Source organism: Formica exsecta, unplaced genomic scaffold (genome assembly GCF_003651465.1).
Source record: "Formica exsecta isolate Colony F162 unplaced genomic scaffold, ASM365146v1 scaffold308, whole genome shotgun sequence".
NCBI classification, from domain to species: Eukaryota; Metazoa; Arthropoda; class Insecta; order Hymenoptera; family Formicidae; genus Formica; species Formica exsecta.
The window spans coordinates 545,681-567,436 of NW_021850337.1; the positions used below are offsets into that span (position 1 = coordinate 545,681).

Genomic DNA, 21,756 nt, shown 5'->3' on the forward strand with positions numbered 1-21,756 from the left:
CACAGAATACTTGTGAGGGATAGTAAACTTTTCTTACCTCTACTATGCCATCGATCATAATCTTTATCAAGTTACTGCAGAAAATCGAGTTTCGAACAAGTTGGTGTTAAGCGATAGACATAAAGGGCGAAGATTATAAGAGAGAAGACGAAGGGGGAGTGCAGTGGGCAGGGTATTAGGTATTCTTCGTGGTCGCCGTCTATGTGTTTCGAGAGCGACCAGACCGGACGTGCTCGCTTGCGAACGAGAACACTTAATCCGAGTGGTGCTTGGTTAAAGCGATGACAGGAAACGTCAGGCCACTGCCGTGCACCGTGATATATCGCTGCTCGGGAGAAGAGTCCGTAAAAGCACGGACGAAGGGAGGAATTTATGGTGCATCTACGTCGGTCTTACCGAGACGAGGAACGCAACGTTGTTGCAGCGTTCGGATTAGACTTGTTGATTCTGGTAAGAAATAGTCTAAGGCAACATTCGAATTATCTCAGTCAACAATGAAAAGATTATCTTTAAAATTCTCGAATACTTGAGTCGAAGAAAACATTGCAAAAAGCAATATGTCGATGACAAAGCATCGGTATATTTTAAAGTAAAATGCATAATTAAAAAATTTCTATATAGATTATTTTATTTCTATATAGATTGATTTATGTAGAAATTAAAGATAAATGCAGTGGTGATATTAATTGATCATATGGTGATATTAAATGATCATATAGTCGCGTTAAAAACCGGCAAAATCATTAACAGTTGCTTCGATGTCTGTCCGGTTACACGATGCAAAATACATCGCAGAGCACACAGGGTAAGGGGACAGGCGAGAATAGAATAGCTAGGAGATAGTCTGCGAGCCAGCCGATAGCGGCAAATGACCATTGCTGACATCACATCGTCCTAGTATACTCCCCGATAATTATGTACACGTTTACACGCGGCAACCCAGCAGGCCGCTGCTTGGTCAGCCTTTGCTTAGGATCTTGATGACCGGTCCCTTTTGTTAGTCTCGGTAGGGACCAAGTGAATGCAAGAAATGTACACACGAAGGTAAATAAATCATACGGCGTAAGATAAAATCCAATCTCATCGTATCTCGTCGTATGCAGATAACGTGTAGTAACAAATGCAGATTTTTAACTGTGTGATTTCTCAAAAATAATATATTTTCTCAAAAAATAATAATTTATTCCAAGAAAAATATAATTCTTTCAAAATCTTTTTATCTTTCCAAAAACTTCAAAAAATATTTTCTAGCATAAATACAAATATTATATAAAAATATTTGATTTTAATACTGCTTTTATGTCGATGACTGAAATAAAGTTCTTCTATACACAAATTAATAGCTATGTGAGAAAAAAAACATCTCGCACGTACAGTGAAAATTTGTTTCTGACATTTTTTAAATGAATTGTTTTTTCGAAACGATTACTTCAATGACTACACTCGATGCGGGATTTAATTAATTTCGAGAATTCTTCGAACAAAATTTATATTATAATTTTTGCCTCGCGTTATTTTTTATTTATGAATGTCACCGCGAAAGATTGCGTCCACCCGAACGATCAACGCGCGATAGAATACGCGATGATCCGGAATCCGAGAAAGTCGGATCAACGGAGTTATTGTTTTCGCGACGAATGCGCATAAAATAATGGAACACCTCGAAAGTGCGGCGGCGCATGGGAGAGAAAGGGAGAGGCTAAAAAAAATATATATCGTGCGTAATACGAGTGACAGCGCCATAGGGGTTCCGCGCACTTCACGTATGGCGACTGTAGAACTATTGTCGACGGTCGCCGGGCACTATGACGGGTTTTATTTCAGCGGCGACGGGCCAAAAGATACGCCCGGTCGCGGGGCACTTCGGATTTATCGCAAGTTTAACATTACACAGAAGTTGGAAACGGCGCGAGGGATTCTGCCGGATATTTATACGGTTTGAATGCACGCACGAGGATCACTCTAATGGTTTTATTATACTGATACCCGCGGGATTTCTTGGTGGACGCGTTCGCACCCGCATGATTTCCGCGACTCGTCGTTTTGAGATATCACGGATTCCGCCGGAAAGAAAGAACGGAAAAGATGAGACACACAAAATTTCGCAATACGGTAATATACGATGGCTAAAAGTTAGAGCCTCAATCGCTACAAAAATTTAATCCGTTTTATCAAACTGTTTAATGTAACAAATTAAAGCAATAGAGAGCATTAAAGATGAAATATCTTTCAAATATATCAATTAAAGATCGCATATTTTCGTTGAAAAAAAATCGGCTATAAATTCACTCCAGTATATAACCAGTGGTATTATTATTCCCACACACACTTCGGCGAACACCCTATGTATAACCACGAAGCGAACCGTGGCGGAGTGGATGAAGGTTCCGAAATGTGGCTTCGACGCATCTTTTCTATCGGCGCGGACGATTTATCATCCCGAACGTTCCATAGGAATATTGAATACGACAAGATAATCTCTCGACACCCTCCCCCCCTCCCCCATCATGCCGCCGCCCCTCGCCCATCGCCCACAACGATCCCCATTTATTAGAATTATTTCTTTAGATTTATATACGATTAGATATCTTAATACTGTCTCATGAGAATGCGTTTATCGAACAGTTTATATCGTAGGATCGTGACGTGCAAGTTTACCTTAGCTCCTTTCAAACGATAAGCTCATCAGTATTAAGGCAACATTGCTGGCAGCTTTGTTGGCGGCGTCGTTAGCTTTATCAAGCAAAGCATCGTCAATGTTAACAAGAACATGAATCAATTCACGTAGTTGCGATAGAAAGGTAATCATAACTCTGTCATATAAATTTCTCCCGTAATTTTTTTTATTGTATGTTACGCGTCAGTTTTAACTATTTTAGATTTAAAATGATTTCTCTCATGGCTTGAAAACATTTGTATAAAGAGGATGTTTGATTATTTTTATATGACAGTGTGATACAAATGTCAAAAAATTACGCTGCACAAATATGTGAAGGACCGACAATATCGAGTATTTTTCAATGTGTTACATCTCTCTCTCTTTCTTGCACGTTATATAGCAAATATTTTCATAACATCCATTTAATCTCCTATCAGAGCGTATTTTTCAAGTACCGCGTCCGGCAGAGATATTTTTAATTGATATTTTGCATTGTGCAACGCATACTGTCAATTTTCGATACAGAAGTCAGATCATATTTTCTGCCAACATTTATATATACATACGTACATCTCAAAATATAAAAATATAGGAGTTTCAAAGATAAGAGGTAGCGAAGCGACGTTATATACTCGGCGAAGATTTCCTCGCGGGAGAACAAACTCTCAGGTATTACGAAACACGGCACGAACTTCATCGTTATCGGTCCCTATCTAGAACTTCACCGAATTCCGCGTTCGGGACTGAAATGAGGGAGAGAGGGAGAGAGAGAGAGAAAGGGTTTTAGCGGCTTATCTCCCCGAATCACGCGGTCTCCCGATACGCTTTGGATGCTCTCGCCCGGTCAAGATGGTAATCGAGATCTCGCGGCTTAATTATGCGGAGTTCAGTCGACGGATCCGAGCAGTTATGCTAATCCGACCTTATTAATAAGGACTCTAGTCGGAACTCCGGCGCGGAGAACGGTAGCCCTAACCCCTTCGTTAAGACCTTCCTTTCGATCCTCTCCTCTCACATCCTCGCGCGACTCGCACCCTTTGGGCACCCCACCACTGTCGGGTTAAGCGAGATTTCTCATATAATCGTTTTATCCTTCGTTTACTTTCGGGGGACCTTCCGCGATGTGCTTGGGAAAATCAGCACGCTCTGTAATGCTTTCCGGATTAACGGCGGAAATGCTGGTCATTTATTAAGAACGACGGCTTACCGCCTTCGAGTCGATACACCTGCGCAAAAAATAACCAATAGAGATAAAAGATAAACAAAGATTTCTTGAGATAATTCCACGGCAGTGTATTTTATATCTACATCAATGAAAGATATGTATAATAATCTTTAAAATTTAACATTTTCTCTTTCATCCCTCTTTTTCTCTTTATCTTTCTTGAATAATGATGTCCAAAATCTTTAATATATATTGTGAAGAAAAAACAATTTAAGGATGTCACACATATATTGTTTTCTTTTCTTTTTTGGTTCTTCTTTTCTGTTGATCATTCTAACCGTCATAATTTTGACGCTACAATCGGATTGATTTTCCGTTAGGGAGAAGGGCTCAACTTTACGACGTTTAACGCGTCGCAATGCGCTTCCGGGGCAAAGTTGGCCGGTATCATGACGTTACGTCATCGCCGCGAGTTAAACGACAAAACGGGAGCTTTGAACGGGAGCTAGATCAATGACCACGCCTACCGCGACCGCACACGGCACAATGGGAAATCTAACGAGTCCAGTTAGGGAAAATAATAGTTGTCGTCGGCTACGCGCTCGCTTTGTCATTGGACCCGGGCGGACAAAGGCGACGTCATCGTTTTTGACGGTGCGCCATCGGCTTTGAATAACCAGGAGCGACACAGGTGTCAGGACAAGTGGTTCGCTCTGACAATCGGTTATCGGTTATCGGTTATCGGCTATCGAGAACTTTCGAACTTACTGGTCCTTGACAAGACGGCGCGTCGAATTTTACCGTTGACGTGCCTGCGAATCGCAAATATCGCCCCCGCTTTGAGACCTGCGAAGGTTAATTACGATCCTCTACGATGTGATTGATTCTAAACGAGACGCTAATCGCATATCATCTTTATCAATCATTAACGCTTGGACTGTATAAAGAAGATTTTGGGCGATATTCGAGATTTTCAAATTAGAAATGGAAAATATTTAATAAAAATATATTGCTTTGAGACAATTATTCTATTATCTTGAATGATAGTCTCAAGGCAAGATATTTGGAGTACATATTATCCATTTTCTGGATATGAGAAAGAGAGAGAGAGAGAGAGAAAAAGAGATCTGAGTTCTTGTTATAAATTTATAAAAACAGAATTTATAAAAGATTTATTAGAAATTGCATACTTAAAAGCCGTCGAGCATCATTGACTGTAAATGCGATAATTTACCGCGTTCAATAATATTACGGGAAGATACTGTCGCGTCATAACGAGGTAATCGAATAGAGAAGGACGTAAGACGATTCTGCAAGTCAAGCAGACGCGGATCTAATTCCATGGCTGCTTCTGAAGAGACTGCAGATGGATGGATAGGTAGAACGGACGCTTCTGATGGTTACATTGAGGGGGTAAAGGACGGAGATGGTGGAAGAGACCATGGGGTTGGGCCGGAGTTAGTTTCCGTGGCATTGACGTTCCACAATACAGCCCCCGATGCCGTTGACACCCCTATTTGCAACGACCCCGACGCAATCTCTACCGTCGCACGAAACCGCGTTCCGAAAATGCGCCAAGGCGGATCTTATTCAGTCTCTTCCGGCCTCTCAACGCGCTTCCGGACGAGCTTGAAAGTCTCCAAGAAGGACTCTGGATTCGGTGGAGCATAAGCTTCTCGGAGGTCATAAAAAAAATCCTCGTTTCTTGCACGATGTTACTTTCATATTTTATTTATGACTATTAATCTTTCGTCTGGTAAAGATCGAGCTTTTATAAAAATATTACTTTTTGTTCTTAGAGAACGAATGACTTTTACTTATAATTTTTCAAAGTTATGATTATTTCCTGTTAATTCTCTAATACGATTCTCTAACTTTGCATTAACGAAGGATACTTGCAACCCGTCAAGTATAATGATAATGGTGATCGATAAGACGATATAACACGATGTGCCTTGGGAATCTCCCTCTCGATCCATGATCGATCGTGTCTCCTTTGGAGACGCACCAATGTGGCAATGGCTTCGACACGCGTTACGACTGTAACTCCAATATCCTACCCCGTCAGCGAGAATGGAACACGAATTCGTCGCGTAAATTCTATTATCGTATGGCTTATCGCGAGTATTCGTAGTACAATGGATAATATCGGCGCTTACCGTCCTCGAACGACCGTAAGCGTCGATCAGTGATGTCACTATCAGTTGTTTCCGCCTCACCAGGCACTACACCATGCCATTCCGACAAGATGGCGTCGGTTCACCAGCGCATATGCATCCGGAGATTTAGTGTTGCAAAAAATGGGGTTGGTAGTAAAAATCTGTATGTGTATGTCCGAAAGTATATTATATATTTTTTTATTTTAATTTATAAAATATACATGCGCCATTTATTTGTGACAAAATTGTCAGTATTAAAAAATTGCGGAATTAATGAAAATATATTATATTATACGTTATTATAAAATAGCTACTTGCGTAATATACCATGAAGCTATCAAAAAGGCACGATGACTATTTAGAGTGCAAAATTACAGAGACAACATCCAATAAAAAAATCTTAAAATTCAGCAGCGCATGTTAAGAGAGAGAGTTTAAATTGTACGAGCCTTTTTTAAAAAATAAATCTTCAATTTTATTCCAGGTAAGTCTTCTATTTTCGCGGCATGAGCTGAATCCTATATTAGATCGCGTTTGCCAGTTGAAGGCTCATTAGTTGCATAGGGCTGTTAAAGGGCCATTAGCCCGCATCCATCTCCCGACAACGCAAAGTTCGATTCGCGATCTTGCTTATCTCGGAGCGGCACGGGCCGGCTATTTTTGCCAGTAGCGGTATCCGGGCGTTATCTTTCGCGCCGGTACGTTACCGATAATGGTGGCAGTCATTCGCGGATGATACGCTGAGATAGCAAAGGGCGATAGGCGAGGATGGAAAATGCGGCGGCGGCGGCGGCGGCCAAAATCCGGCTAATGGTTTCACTGAATCAAATCGGAGCGGCCGGCGTTTAACGGGGCAAACAGACAGAAAATGGAGCGCGACCGCATATAAAGAGTCGATGATAACGAAATGATATATGGCGACCGCGCGCGCTCGCTCGCTCGCTCATTCGTTCGGTCGTTCGTGCGAATGTATATACAGGGAGGCGAGAAATGAGCCAAACCCGGCGTTGCCTTGCCCTGCCCGCCCTCCGATTTGGAGGCCCTTTCGCCTCCGCGATACACCCTCTATGTAATGCGACTTCCATCCCCCTGGCTGGCGGTGGTGATTGATCGGCGTGGAGATACTGGACGATATTCACCGCAGGATTAAGTGAATGCGTGGCCACTTAATAATCCTTATATTATATATCCCCCCTATTTTGAATCGAGTAAATGTGCGGGTTTGCGTTGCGTTTGTTGTCCGGGCGTCAAAGAATAGGGCTACTGGTAAATGGTAATTTTGTTGATGATTTCGAGATTAGAAAAGTCGGAAGAATAATATAAGATGCGTTGAAGCGTACTTTTTTATAAATAGAAAGACACAAAATAAGTTTCATGTGCTTTGATCGTCATATTTCGATTAGCTTGGATTCTATAACTACGTGAGAAGCTTTAATAAGGCTAATGCGACGATTGAAGTGGAAGTTACGCCAGTCCCGTGAGAGAAGGAAGTTCACGGAGAAACTTAAGAATATATGTTTCCACTGTCGCGCTGCCTATCGAAGCGTTGCTTGATTATCTTTGCCAGGTAATGGCAGGATAATCCAATAGTGCCGTCTGATAATTATCGATTCCATTAGCTAAAGGTGCTATAAAAATCCTTCCTTCTGGCAAGATCTTATACTCGGCAGCAAAACGAACATCCTCTCTCTCTCTAATTGGATATAAAATTCCTCTTGATAGTAACATATGCGCATCGTATAATAATACTGACATTAATGTATTTTTAACATAAACTTGTTGCTTTTAATTTATCTCGTCAAAAAGTTTATGAAAATCTGCTGTTCTTTGTAAATTTAGGCTTTTTACGAAAAAAACTTAAGCTTTTGAAACACCAGCCTATAAAGATTTGGCGTTTAATAAAAAAAGTCTTTTATAAAAAGATTAATTTTACAAAAAGCCTGCAAAATATCGTTGATTATGTATTTTTATCGTTGATTATGTGTTTTGATTTTTAGTTTAATTGGTTAGAACATCTTCATAAAATACTGATATTAAACATAGAAATATAATTTTTTTATTGCATTTAGGAAGGTATTCTATTAACAAGACGTCCCATTTGCACAAATAAAGGTTACCAGAATCTTTTATTTCACGAGAGTTTCGAAAGATCCATCTAATTTAATGATACACGGTTCTGTTTTTGAAACAGTTACAAAATATTTGTGAGAATATTAAACATAAAAAATACACTTGACCTGCGCAAATAAAATATCTAAGAATATTTTATTTCTCGGGAATCGGAACCGCTGCAGCGAGCGATAGCGGAACGAGAACGATTGCTTTAATATTCAACGTTCGTAATAGCCGGACATGAGGTTTAGGATTCGTTCAATTATTCAAATCACCGCCTCGTTAGGTCGGTCTAAATCGAGATCTCGGTTATGTCCGGAGGTTGCCTGGGAGGAAATCTAAATTTGCTCGTCGTGCAGTTAAATGTTGCATTGGCTACATACGAAAGCATAATTTATGCATGTGCCAACCAGGTGCGAGGCCGCTGATATCTGATCGATAGCTAGCGCTACATTTGTAATCGATCGAAATAACATTAAAGACACAGCGCGAATATCTCCTGCTCTCTATTAAGAGTATTGTTCTTTTGGAAAGAAATTTTCAAGGATCTAAGAGAGAAGCCAAGATTCTTCCTCCGCGCTGTTCGTTCGCGCTGGCAGCGAAAAGCTTTCCTAGAGACTTTAACGCTCGTTGCCGAGCTTTAAATAATGCATGAGCAGTCAGTCAAAAAATAAGCGGCGAAGAGACCCGGAAGGGAGTTCTTTCCTTTCTCCTGTCGGCCGGCAGTCGGCACACCGGAAATGAGAACGTAGACAAGCAGCATTCATTTCTGATTCAAGCCAGAAACATTCGCCGAGATACGATGATAGCTCGATGAACGTGGGGTGTAATCGTGCGCGTAATCGAGGGAGCTCTTGAGAAATTATTGTAGTATTTCCTAAGCAAAAAAAAAAAAAAACACATTAAACTTATTATATTTTAATATAATATTTAATAACAGATAAACGAAAAATTTTACACTATAATAGTAGTTATCGCAAAATCGAAGGCGTACTTTATGTTGAGAATGAGGGTCTTGGTCATTTTCACCCAGGATTGCCTATTAGTGCTTAATCGGTGCCTGATTAAAAATTACAGATTAAAGCTGCCCCGCGGGAGTTTTCGAGCTGCCCGGCACGGCTGACCAAACCGTAACTAAGTTTCGTACACGCCCTCGGGCTGTGTTGACTAAATTTCTCGAGCAGATAATCACGAGGGTGGCGTGTATTTCTATATCCTTGAAGCAAGAGGAAGTAAGCCTGGCATGTTCAAACTTTAATATAAACTCTTTGTGTATTAATTATCAATCCCATTTAAATCTTATGGCATAAAACTATACTCTGCCGCATAATTAATAGAAATATTTAAAAAAATATAAAATATCAGATTTTCTTTAATATACGTATGTATTGTATTAATTCTCAAAAATTTTTCATACAAATTATAATATACTAAACTAATATCACGAGTTTAAAAACATTTGTGATGGCTTCTATAAAGCTTAAATTCTCTATAATGTTTGCGAAAATAGAAAGAACTTAAATTATTTAAAAAGATGGCGTTTTTCCCTCGCTCTCTCGAAAACTCTCGTGACGTGCATGTCAAGAGATACATCTGGCTGGATTACATCGTTCATTTTCTCACACGCGCGCCCGTACGATTAATTGCCAGCGAAACTCCGAACCATGGGTGCGCGCGTAGTCGGCGAGTATTTAGCATAAAATGTAAAATAAGCCGCGGCTCGAGCATAAATTGTATTCCCATTAGGAGAGTCGCGGGGCGCTAGTCGGGTGAAGGGGGGGTACATTTGAATACGAGCGGATTAAAAATTAAATATTACCGCGGAAAGGGCTGGCGATTAGAGCGCGCACGGCAGGAATGAAAAACCGTCCGTATACGCGAAGGGCGGTGGAAAGGCAAAACGATAGGGGGAAGGGGAGGACCGAGCAACGAAAGTTGCGCAAAATAAAGCAGACGGCGTCATGGTCCTTTGCAAAAAAAAAAAAAAAAAAAAAAAAAATTAAACGCTCTTTAATAATTCGCCATCGAGGCAACGAGGCGTTGTCCCGATTCGACAGCGAATTTTTTAACAGCTCATCCGCACTTGAAAAAGGATGAGATATTTTTCTGCTTCTCTATATCAATAGCGCTTATTAAAGATAAATTGAAAATTATTCTCTTCGCGGATAAGCTTTGCGGTTAGATAAATTCTTTAGGATTTTCCAATGCGAATCTCTATCGAGGCACGGTTGATAAATCCGCGAATGCAAATATAATAATCGTAGCTGCAAATCACTATACATTCTCTCGAGGCCGTGATATCGCCGCGGCTGCGGCGCCATAACCATTTTTCACAATTTCTGGCAGGCGGTAGCGGCTGCGGCAACAGCAATGCGAACCCGGCACAAGTGGCCGTATCTCGCGAGCTCTCTTTCTTCTCCGGGACATTAAGGCCCGGAGCGGCGCGAGCGAAACGGTTAACTAAGACATCAGTCATAATACGCGAGACAACCGGATGCCGTGGCAGGCTGGGGGCGTAAAGGGTCCTCGTAACTTCTCGTTTGCCCAGCTTTTGTTTGCGATACCCCCGCGCACGGCCGTGCGCGACGTATCTCTCTAACGTCAGAAACTGCCTTTATGTCTCGACGATGAGATCCGTACATCAAAGTTTATAGGCTAAGAACGAAGACACAACGAAACGAGGTGTCGTTAAACTTGCGGCGAGATGCGACTCGTGAATACTCGATTGCGCGAATGATCATGGAAATGTAGCGCGTATAAATGCATGCTTTACTTCAAGAAACTTTCAATTTTTTCGAGGTGCAATTAGAAAGATATTTCATATTTCGTAAAAAAGATGTTGAATATGATATGTACACAGACAAACATTTAGATATTATAGAGAAAATATATCATTTAATCAAATTTTTATTATTTTACAGATCGAGCAGCGTTGAACATAGATACGACAAGAATCAACTTTAACGCAACAATTCTGTAAGTTCCTTTTGTTTATAAAATACACTTATATTGCGAATCGGCACAATCAAATTCGTAACCGTCTAATTTTCTAGCGTTAGCGCTTACGATAGGCCGTATAAGATAGACAAATGCGTTCTGGTCAGTTGGGAAAGGCCGGGACGGGAGAGGGAGATGAGAGATTTACAAGTTTAGTTACCGGCGATCACACCCTTGGGACTTGGGCTTGATGGGACGCGCCGGCTATCGATATGAAGTTCGGCAAAACTCTTCGTATACCAGAGAGCTGATAACTCTTTCCGGTCGAGCGATTGTTATATAGTTTGAATTTCGTAAAGAAAGATGTTGTGTGTGTCGAGATAATTGTCATTAAAATATTAGCGTTGAAAACGTGAGACGCGTCCCGTAAAGATGTCTTCGACATCGCCGAAGGATTTACGTGAACTGGAATAGCCCGGGTTCCGTCGCCAACAAATCTCTCCTACTTCCTAACCGTTACGGATAGCCGGCCATTAGAGTGTCATCTTTTCCCACATTTATGAATGACCAGTCGCGGATAAGCCCTTGCGGAATATATCGCCGTAGAACCGGCGTACCGTGCGCCGGCGCATTTGTTTGAATTACTTTATATCCTACAATTTTTTATTATCAGTATCTCCTTTGGCCATACGTGCCCATGCTGCACGAAACCGCAGAGTCTCCTCTGCCGGAGAAATATACCGCGTTCCCGTCTTATCTTCTCTGGCGAAAGAAATCGCTCGTGCGTATATATCGGTTCATGAAACTCACCCCTCAACTTCAAGTAGCATTCAATTTTCACGAAACGAGAACGAGAGATTGGGACATCTTCTTCAAACATATATTTATCTCTTATCTCATATTTACGAAGCTTAAGCAAACTATATTTTACAGAAGATAAATTTTACAGACGAAAAACATGATTATAAAAAAATTTAGTTGTGCGAATAAATTGAAGAGTATAGGGATAATTTTCAAATTATATTGCCATTTCATGATAATATTTTACGATAATATTTTTTGAATGTTGCCAAAATGTTACGCGTGAAAGAATTGAATGTATCAACCGACTGTGTCAATTTCCCCGACGGTACTGTGCATAATACAGCGTCAGTTCGTCCCGACGATAGTCCGGATCGTCCCGTTCGGCGGTCCAAAACCGCGTCGCATAATGGGAAAATTTGCGTAAACGACGGGGTCATTAAGCGCCCCCTCTTGCGCGCGAATGTGCGTGGCGGTCGCCAATGTGGAGACGGGGCTATAACTCGCGGTAATACCAACCTAACCGTGTACCCATGATTATAACGCTGCCAATTAGTCAAGCCGGCTTAGAATGGCAACCGTGCCCCGGAACAAACGTCTATGTATACATACACATGTGCACATGTTCTCTCTATCTCTCTCTTTCGCCGTGTAACATCCGCCACGATTCGATGTGGGAGCATTCCCGCATATAAGAATGGGTACTTGGAAATATCCAACTTTTTACAATGCAGACGAAGCCTAATCTCTTATTAATTTTTAGCTTTGATGGAATTTAAATAGCGTCCTCGAAATTTCTCGTTAATACAAATTTTAAATTTTAAAGTCGTGAAAATACTTGGAAATTTTTGCGTTACTTTCCGTTTAATTTCTTTATTTTATCTAAATTTGTGATTATAATATGATGATATCCTTCTCTAAAAGGAATAAACAATTTCAAATTTATTTATGAAAATAAATGCGGCGAATATATTTCGACGTCCCATGTGTTCTGTTTGTAATAAAAGGATTAAGATCCGAGCTTTGTAGTGAGTAACGCGTCATTCTCCGCCGGTGATTACATCGTCGTTTCGCGATACGTCGTCGTGTTTCATGCAATGTGGGAGCAGCGGCAGGGCAAGTTTAGTAATTATTTAGCTAAATTGCGAAGCACTTGGTGCCGCACGCGGCGCGGCATATGTTTGTAACCGGGCGAAAAATCTCTGAATTAATGCTCCGCCATTAATTACGTTTATGAGTCCAAATTGTCTCGGTAGCACGGAATTTATGCAAATGTAGTTTGCGAATTCGACGATCACGTCTGCGGATGCCAGAAAGCGCCGTGTGCGCGGCCTGGCCTAAAGCGCCAAGCGTGTCTGTAATTTGCTACATAACGCGATACGTACGTGATGCACAGTTGCAAACATCCCAAATATAACGATATCGTATACAGTTTCCTTGTTTCGAGAAACCTTATATATATATATATAAGCTTCCTTTGGAAGATAATTCTATGCGCACGATATAGAATTTTGGAATAGGTCATGTGTGAGAGAGGATTAATATAAAATATTATTAAATGATTATAAATCACATTAAAATGTTTCTTTTATTTTGTCATATTATTTGTAATTAATATTATAAGTTTAAGTAACATTTTTATTATATCAGTTCAGTCTCTCATATTCATATATTTAATTCTCGATGTTGAAAATAATGAATTTAATGCTCTACTTTCTACCGGGCAACAAACAATCTTCACAGATAGCTGACCAGCGCGATTTCGCGCGATATTAAATTTTACAGAAACATACGATTGTAGTAGGCTCTTGTTTTACGCTGCTATCCAAAGGCAGCGTTGCGATAAAAATTATTTAGTGCTCACTCGCGCCTGACCTCTCCCGTCAAGCGGGAATCAGATTTCCAATCCGATCAATCCGACAGGTCCGACTGGCCGGTTAATTTTACTTTGTTGTACCACTACCGACTTTTTTGCCTTACCGGTGAGAGCGGCCGCTGACAGGGTAGGCGAACTGACGTATTCCGCACGACGGAGCGGAACGGAGCGACGGCGCTTGGAATAACGTGCCCTTAACGAATCCGCAAATTGAAAATTTCCGGTGCGGCCGCATCGCTGATTTTTAAGAGGCGATCGGACGCCGCGTTTGTTTTCGCGTACATCCTCTCCGCAGCCCCGATTCCAGAACACCGGCCCACTAGCCCGAAGCTACAGTTTTCTCTCTCTCGCTCGTTCCCTTTCGCTCTCTTTCTCTTTCTTTCTCGCTCTCTGACGCGCCATAGGTATCAGCTGTTTAATTAATTTCGCCTTGTCCCGCGCAAATGAAACGGAGGAATATAATATGCGATCTGACGCGCCGGCTTTAAAAAACATCCGGCCACGTATATTCGCGCACGTTACATCGCGCGTTGCCGCTTGTTTTTCGGAAAACGTTTTCAAGATAGACTCGCGTATGTTGTTCAACAATAATTTCTTGATGAAAATTTTAAAGGAACGAAATTACGCGAAAATTAGTTTCTTTAGCTCAGAAATAATATGGCATATATTACAGTTTCCAAATTACATATATGTATTTGCCGATATATATTGAGACGATAAAAATAAAAATTTAATTTTTCTTGCAATCTCTCAGTTTGCAAATTTTAGAAATTAACTTAAATTAGTGTGTAGGATGCAAATATATGTGTAAAATATATACGTATTACGTTTGTATCAAAAATGCTTTAATCTCTTTAATCGAAAATTTGTCCACCTTTCGATTTGCGTTCGTTAATCGAGTACGGGCGGGCGACAGCGGGCGCTTTCACGGCTGTCCATCACAGCGGCCGCTATTAGGGTAGCTCTTGTAAAGTATGGATTTGGACCAATCGTATAGATGCCGCGGGATAGGCACCTATCGCGTGTTTCGAGGACGCCGCGGGCCACGCTCGATACCAGCTTTATTAGTTCGCGGTAATAAATCAGGAGACAGATCAATTTTGCAGTGCCTCCTCCCCCCACCCTACATCCTGATTTCCGTCCTGGGGACATCAGATACAAAATTTGCAGCTCGCTCGTGCAAACTGCACCGACGTTCCTTCCGGTTTTCAGCTCTGTTATCGAATATTCACGCTGCCGATATTTCATAAAATTTTTCAACGATATTAAGCATCGAGTTTACGCTGTATTTGAGTTTTTCAATATCGAGAAAGAGAGTTATCTCTTCTTCTTTTTAAATTAAAATTTATTCTTTGTTTGATGTTGATTTTACCTTTGATCTACAAATTGCGCTCTCGCGTTTAGAAAGCAAGTTTCAATATCGCATTTATATCTGCATTGTTCTGACAGCTTTAAGAGATCACGCGCTACAATCTTTTCGAAGGCTTTTTTTTTGGAATATTAACTCTCTCACACTTTTACACCGATGCGAAACTATAGCGCAAACGTAACGTTGATCGTATCGTTATTGCTTTTTACGTTTACTTTTCATCCAAACTATAACAGAGCGCGGCAATTGAATTTTGCCAAAGCCAGACATCGCTCGTGCTCTCGCCAGCGCGAGAGCTCGCGACATCCGTCAACAGTAAAATTCAAAGCGGCAACTTTTGGAAAAATATCGTCGCCCCCGGACGCGCTCGAAAGCGCGCGTGGCACAAACAGGAAGGTAAGCTCGCCGTTTGACGTTTTTCGACGGGTTAGTACGACGACACGTCCGGCACAGAAATTAGCGTTACCGTGCCCGGCGCCGTTGGTTAACGATAGGCAGGGAGGGATGGATGTGAAAAGGGCAGGAGGGAGGAAGGTAGGGAGGGAGAGCTGCGTTCGCGAGGGTGACCAGGCGGATGGCTTCCATATACATACATCGACAGGCGCACATCGATTATATGCTCGATTAATTCGCGACCATGCCGAACCCTTGGTCCGTACGTCCGTCCATCCATTCGCTAACCCGCTCGGCCGTTTGCTCGTTCGCTCGCTTGCTCGCTCGCGCGCTCACGCACACACACGCGGGATCGATCGCGCGCGTGTGGACATACGCACTTAGCGTTTGAAACTTTGCGCCTATTGCCGGCAAAATTCGCCAGCAAAAGCAGACCGCTAAGAACATGATCTCAATTATAAAATCTATAATCTGAATTTCTAAATTAATTATAATGTAATTATTTATAATTTTATCTATATTAATTATGATTATTATTAATTTTTTTATTTATTAATGTAGAATGTAATTTATTGTTATAATGTAACACTAGATATCTACAAGGATTCATAAAAAATTTATTCTTTAATAATGTTACCATTTTATAAAATTAATATTATATATATGGGTTAAGATTTTGACAAACAAAATTTAATATAAAAATCCGATTTGCGCCCAATCTATTTAATACGTTTCAGGATGAACATTTTTAACAATTGTTTACCGAAACTCACATTGTATGAGCGAAGCAATATTTCGCAAATTAAATGATCAGATATCAATCTATAAGCCAGGGAAGGGGGTAAATCGATTATAAAAGATTTGTACATTTGTTAAGCGGTAAATATAGCGGATAATTCACTGCGGTGTGAAGGTATGCGCAGTTGTCGGTCGCGTCAATAATTCAATTAAACTTGCATAGATGCACAATGCCGATGAAGAATCCATCCGGCGCAGCGGCCACTTTGGGCGTCGACCCAGAAATTTCGCGTTCGCAGGATAGTCGATCTATGCTTGCAATTCTGCCAAGCGGAGGAAAGGGAGCGGTGAGGGTGGAAGGGGGAGGACGAGAAACGGCCGTGCCGACCAGGCGTTACGAAGGGATGGATTTGGATTTGAAGGGTGGCACAACGTGGAAGGAGGGGGTGGAAGGATCGGAGGTTGGTTGAGCAATTAGCGAGCCGTCAGTGGCACAGTGGCTGACAGGAGCCATACAACCTACTACCCTCCCCTCCTTCATCCCCCTCCCTTCCCCTCGTCATCCTCTCACCATCCACCTATATGGTTCCTATACGTGTACTCGTGTGCCTTACTCAGCTGGCAAGAGAAACCGACACGCGTTACCCCTAATTAGAATATCCGCTGGCCGATTACGATATTCGCCTGTATTCGTGCGCGTTCGTCCCGTCCTAAAGTTCTTTTCATTTGCGTCAAACACTTCTCTTTCTCTTGACTCTAGATCATTATTTTTCAAATCCGCGTGTTAGAACGGATGCGAAAGGATATTTTGATACGTTTTGGTCACGCGTACGTTATCCAGCAAATTATTTATTGAATGCGGATGTTTCGGAATGCACACAGATTGTGATGGTTCTCTCCATAAAAACATTATATCACTGATTAAATTCTGTTCTTAATGTTTAAAAAATGATTAGAAGAAAACTTCTATTTAATATCCATGTTTATATTATTTTGTATATATATATATATATACAGCAGAATTTTAAATGTACCATATTTGAATACTGAATATTGCATATTTATTATGGAAATTTATTTAAAATATAGGATCTTCATTCGCGTTTGTAGTGCGCCGGATTTCAACTCCCACGGGATTGATAATTAGAAATTGTTTTATCAAACAACGGGATATTTTCGCGAAATCTTCATCGAGATTCGTTTTAAAACTTAGCGTTTTTAAACGCGTCGAATTCCAATCGAAACTCTCGACGCGATATTAGAGAGGGGGCCGTAATCTCTCGCGAGAGTGAACTATCGCGCGCGCGCGCGCGCGCTCTTGGCACGGACGAGGGGCACTGCAGCGAACGCAATTATAATTTTAATTTCGATGGTATTTAATAAAGGGGTGCATCCTGCTACTCGCTTCGTCGAGCTGCCGACCCTCCACAGCCTGCCATACGGCTCTGTATGGACTAATTAGCAGTTACGGCCTGCGGACCGCACGAATGCATTCTGCTGCTGCTACCGTCGCTGCTGTTTGGCCGCACACGTTACACTTTCGCGTCTCGAACAGCTCGCTCAGATCCGGAAAAAATATCGTCAGCATCCGCTCGCTAGACGCGAGTTTATTTCCCTTGACTCTTAAATTTTCGAGGATAGAGCGAATATTTCTTTAAATCCTGAAAGTCTTATAATCGATGCATCACTCTGATTCGATTATATTTATTTTTTTCTCTCCTTCGCGTGCAATTTATATATTTTGTTTTCTTTATATTGTAAAATTATCTTTTAAACAAGACGCCTTAGAGATTTTACAAAAAACGAAAAAAAAAATGCTTTTTATATGCTTTACGTATGAGGCTATATGAGACGACAGACGGTCGTCTCAAGAGGCTATTTTTAACAAATAACTGACCTTGTAGCTTTTTACAATTTTCATGCGTGTCATTCGATTACGCCCACTTAGCGGGCACGTGGGACCCATCCCAAACCGTGCGCTTAATTCAATGTTTCCCGGAAGTATTGAGTCGAATTAGTTTAGCCGGCGCGGCCAATCGTATTTCTGCTCACGCGACTTCTTTTTTTTTCCAACCTCTTTCCCGAAAGACTCCGAAAGAGGGAGAGAGAGAGAGGGGGGTGTAGCGGGCATATTCGGTGTGCTCCCTGCGCACGTTGAATCGAATTACAACGTAGACGTGACGCGGCAATCGAATCGAGGCGATGACGGGCGTACAACGAATCCATCAGGTCCGCTAATTGTCAAAGTATCGACGACACGGGCGTATCGAGAGGAGAGAAGAGAAGAGAATCGACATCGGCACAACGTGAGTGAGTAATTAAGTTATCGTTTTATATCCGTTTCGTCTCGTGAGAGAACCGCGGCGGCGCGACGTCACGCGCGTTCTCCCCCGTTCTCCTTCCTCCACGCCCTATCCGTCCTTTTAGCATCTTTTTTTCTCGATTTCATCGATTCCATCCAACCCTCGACGCGACCTTTTTTTTTCCTCTCTCTCAACCCCCTGGCTGGTCGCCGGCCGGCAGTCGTCAACTCGCCGCGTTGCACCGCGCGCGGCCGGCAACGCGTTTCGGTCAATTTGCGGCCGAGTCGGGCGAACATTCGCGATTCAATTATACCGACAACGAAGTTTGCTCGGATCAAATGCCGAAAGGCTGAAAATCAATCCGGGGTGCGATCGGTTTAATGGGGGCACGCACCACGTGCCGCGGCCATTATAGAGCATACCCCTCGCCCCGTCACCGCCACCCCCGCTTGGTTTCTTCTCGCGCCACTTGGAATAAGTTGTACAGACAGTCTCAATCCGGTAATTTGATTTATACATTTAGAAAATTTCTTGTCATTCTTTAATCACAATCTTGGAGATAATATCTATAAAGCATTATAGATGGTTAAGCTTTTTCCGACAAAAATAATTAAGATGTTTAGATGATTGATTATCAGTACACATAATTGCCATTAATTTACATTGATACGTTTTCACATAAAAATCAATCAATATGTTTTAAAAAATTCGATGTTGTGAGTGAATCTGAATTTAAAAAATAAACCTATGGCCACGATTATTATAAATGGTTATCTATATAAATTGCTAAAAAAATTATATGTGAAAGAAGATACAAATGATGTCTTTTTAAACTAAGACATTTGATATAGATAAATGAAATTGTATATGTATACTTTAAGATGTTCAACTACATGTCGACGAAATCGCACATTTCTCTCCTGGCTTCGTACGGGAATACAACCCGCAACAGATATCCGTAAAGACCCTCTTGCGACGGTGAACCGCGCCATCGGAAGTTTCACCGTATCGAGTGGTGCGTGTGCGCGCGGGGAGGGATGGTGGTGTCGGCCGAATATATTAGCCCGGGCCATTAACTCTCCCCGGGGAAAAGGAGCAGCTCGAATTCTGCCGAAGATATTACACACCGATTATTTATCCGCCGCCGTTGCCGCGAGGCGCGCGATTCGACGGCTCGTGCGATCGATCGTGGCTTATAAATCGTACCGATTCGTGCGCCCGCCGATTCAAGATCCATCAATCGCCCCGCAATCGAAACCTCTCACCCCTTTCCTAGATGTTTAATAACCCCCAGCTGGCCGCTCAGAGCGATGCACGTGATAGCGGATAAGCTTGGGGTGAGGCGCGGCACCGCGACTCGGCGAAAGGGTGTTCGGGGAAGGTGAAAAGGGAAAGAAGTCAAAACGTGTCGTGAAGATACATGGAGAAAATACCGGAAAATTATTATCACATATTTTTAGATAAATTTTAATGATGTACGTTATTCTAGACTTTAAGGATGAGACATCGTTGGAAGAAGTAATTTTCCAGCAACGTCGTGTAAGACCAAGCAGGCTTACCGAACTTATTTGCAAGCTAAACTTTGTTCCTCTTTCAGAGGGACAGAATTTCGCATCGCATCTCGTTGAATCGCTAATCAAACGGTATATAACTTCTGAATCTATTAAATTCGTCTGTAGTACAAATTTGCAATACCTTATAGAAAAGATAATAAAAATGTTATTTTTTTTGAGAAAAGAAAAAAGTACTGTCAGAGAGAGAGAGAGAGAGAGAGAGAGGGAAAGTAGGAAAACGAGGGCGGAAGGGGGTAGGGTTGAGTTGCATATGAGCGATTGCCACACACGGCGTGTAGCGCCGGCCGTGGCGGCGGCATTTACGTTAATTAAATTTCCCCAGGCCGTAGAACCGATCCTCCGGCCCTCCTCACTTTCACCATTCGCTTCTCTTTCTCTTTATCTCTCTTCCTCGTCGACCATCAGCACCCGGTCCCTCTGTCCCCGATCCCTTCTCTCTTCCCGCGCGACCGCTGGCCCCAGCATCAATCATTGCACGCTCAGGCTCACTAGCTGGACTCCACGTCGGAGGATCGAGTCGCGAGAAACTATTTGAAATTGCGAGAGCGCGCGCACGCACACCCCACTGTTATATTTTTTCTCTCTGTCTCTCCTTCTCTTTCTCTCACCCACCTTTAATCCGCGAACCCGGGATAAGCGCCGTTAAACTGACCACCCCGATGCCTTTCGTAGAAACGCCGGCGAGTGAGCGTACATCTGTCTGTGACGTATGTCGCTCAAAAGCTATGATTTCGCGCTAACTAGTGACTAGTACCAATTAAAGGCCGCTGGGGACAGCTTCCTTGTCGCGCGCTCTTAAATGCCACACGAGTGATTCCAATTTTGAATGCAGGGAAGGGTGCAGTGAATCGAGAGGAATAGTTAAATAATCGGTCGCAGTGTAGAATAAATCTTTTGGAAGGATCAGAGATGTACGAAAATTCCATTGAATATATCTTATTTTGGAGAGAATTTCAATTACTATTTTATTAGTTCTTTAAATATATATGTTCCTTTTCATCAATAATTTGTTATTGGATATGATTGGATATTTCAAAAATTGAATTCTGAATGTCTCCGCACACGTAGCAAGATCTACCATCGTCTCCTCGCCGATCTTATAATCGACTTTGCGGAACAATTCTATAATCCCTTAAACTTAATTAAGGACGAATGAACTCTGGTCGCGGGGCAAGACTCGAGTTAACTTCGCTATAAACAAGAACAATATCATCCTCCTTGTGGTACGGGAAACTTCGTTATGGTTTCGGGAAGATGGGCACGCGCCGGTAACGCAAGGCAGTATCTAAAGACAGTCGTAAGAAACGGAAATAAAAGATCGGCCCGAAGGATCGCCGGCGGCTGTCCAATGTAATCGCTTGTAAAAATGTAATAAAGGATCAAAGAGCGCGCGCCCGGCGAGAAGAATATTGCGTGCTGAGACGGATAAACCAAATAAAGCGATCTGTTCTTGAGCGACATCTCTTTCCATTTTCGTTCTCCTTTTTATGCGCGAATATTAAGTAAATTATTATTAAATTAACGATACAATTTGTGTCGTATACTACTTATGCCGCAGATTGTCTACTTTTTTTTTTATCTAAAGATTCTTTGGCTCCAATTTGATCGTATTTATATATCTTAAAAGATATATGTCTCAAATTTTAAATATTATTTAAATATATAATATA

At 41.8% G+C, this 21,756-nt stretch overlaps 1 protein-coding gene and 1 long non-coding RNA gene across 3 annotated transcripts in view; one reads left to right on the top strand and one right to left on the bottom strand.

Annotated features, from left to right (window-relative positions):
• LOC115237750 overlaps positions 1-21,756 on the top strand; it is a 215,551-nt gene that overhangs the window by 53,426 nt on the left and 140,369 nt on the right. For both annotated transcript variants that reach the window (XR_003884391.1, XR_003884390.1), the window contains exon 4: positions 11,017-11,071. This is a non-coding gene — a long non-coding RNA (uncharacterized LOC115237750). The remainder of the gene's footprint in view (positions 1-11,016; positions 11,072-21,756) is intronic.
• Positions 1-21,756, bottom strand: part of LOC115237745 (LIM domain only protein 3-like) — an 84,109-nt gene that overhangs the window by 49,533 nt on the left and 12,820 nt on the right. The window lies entirely within an intron of this gene.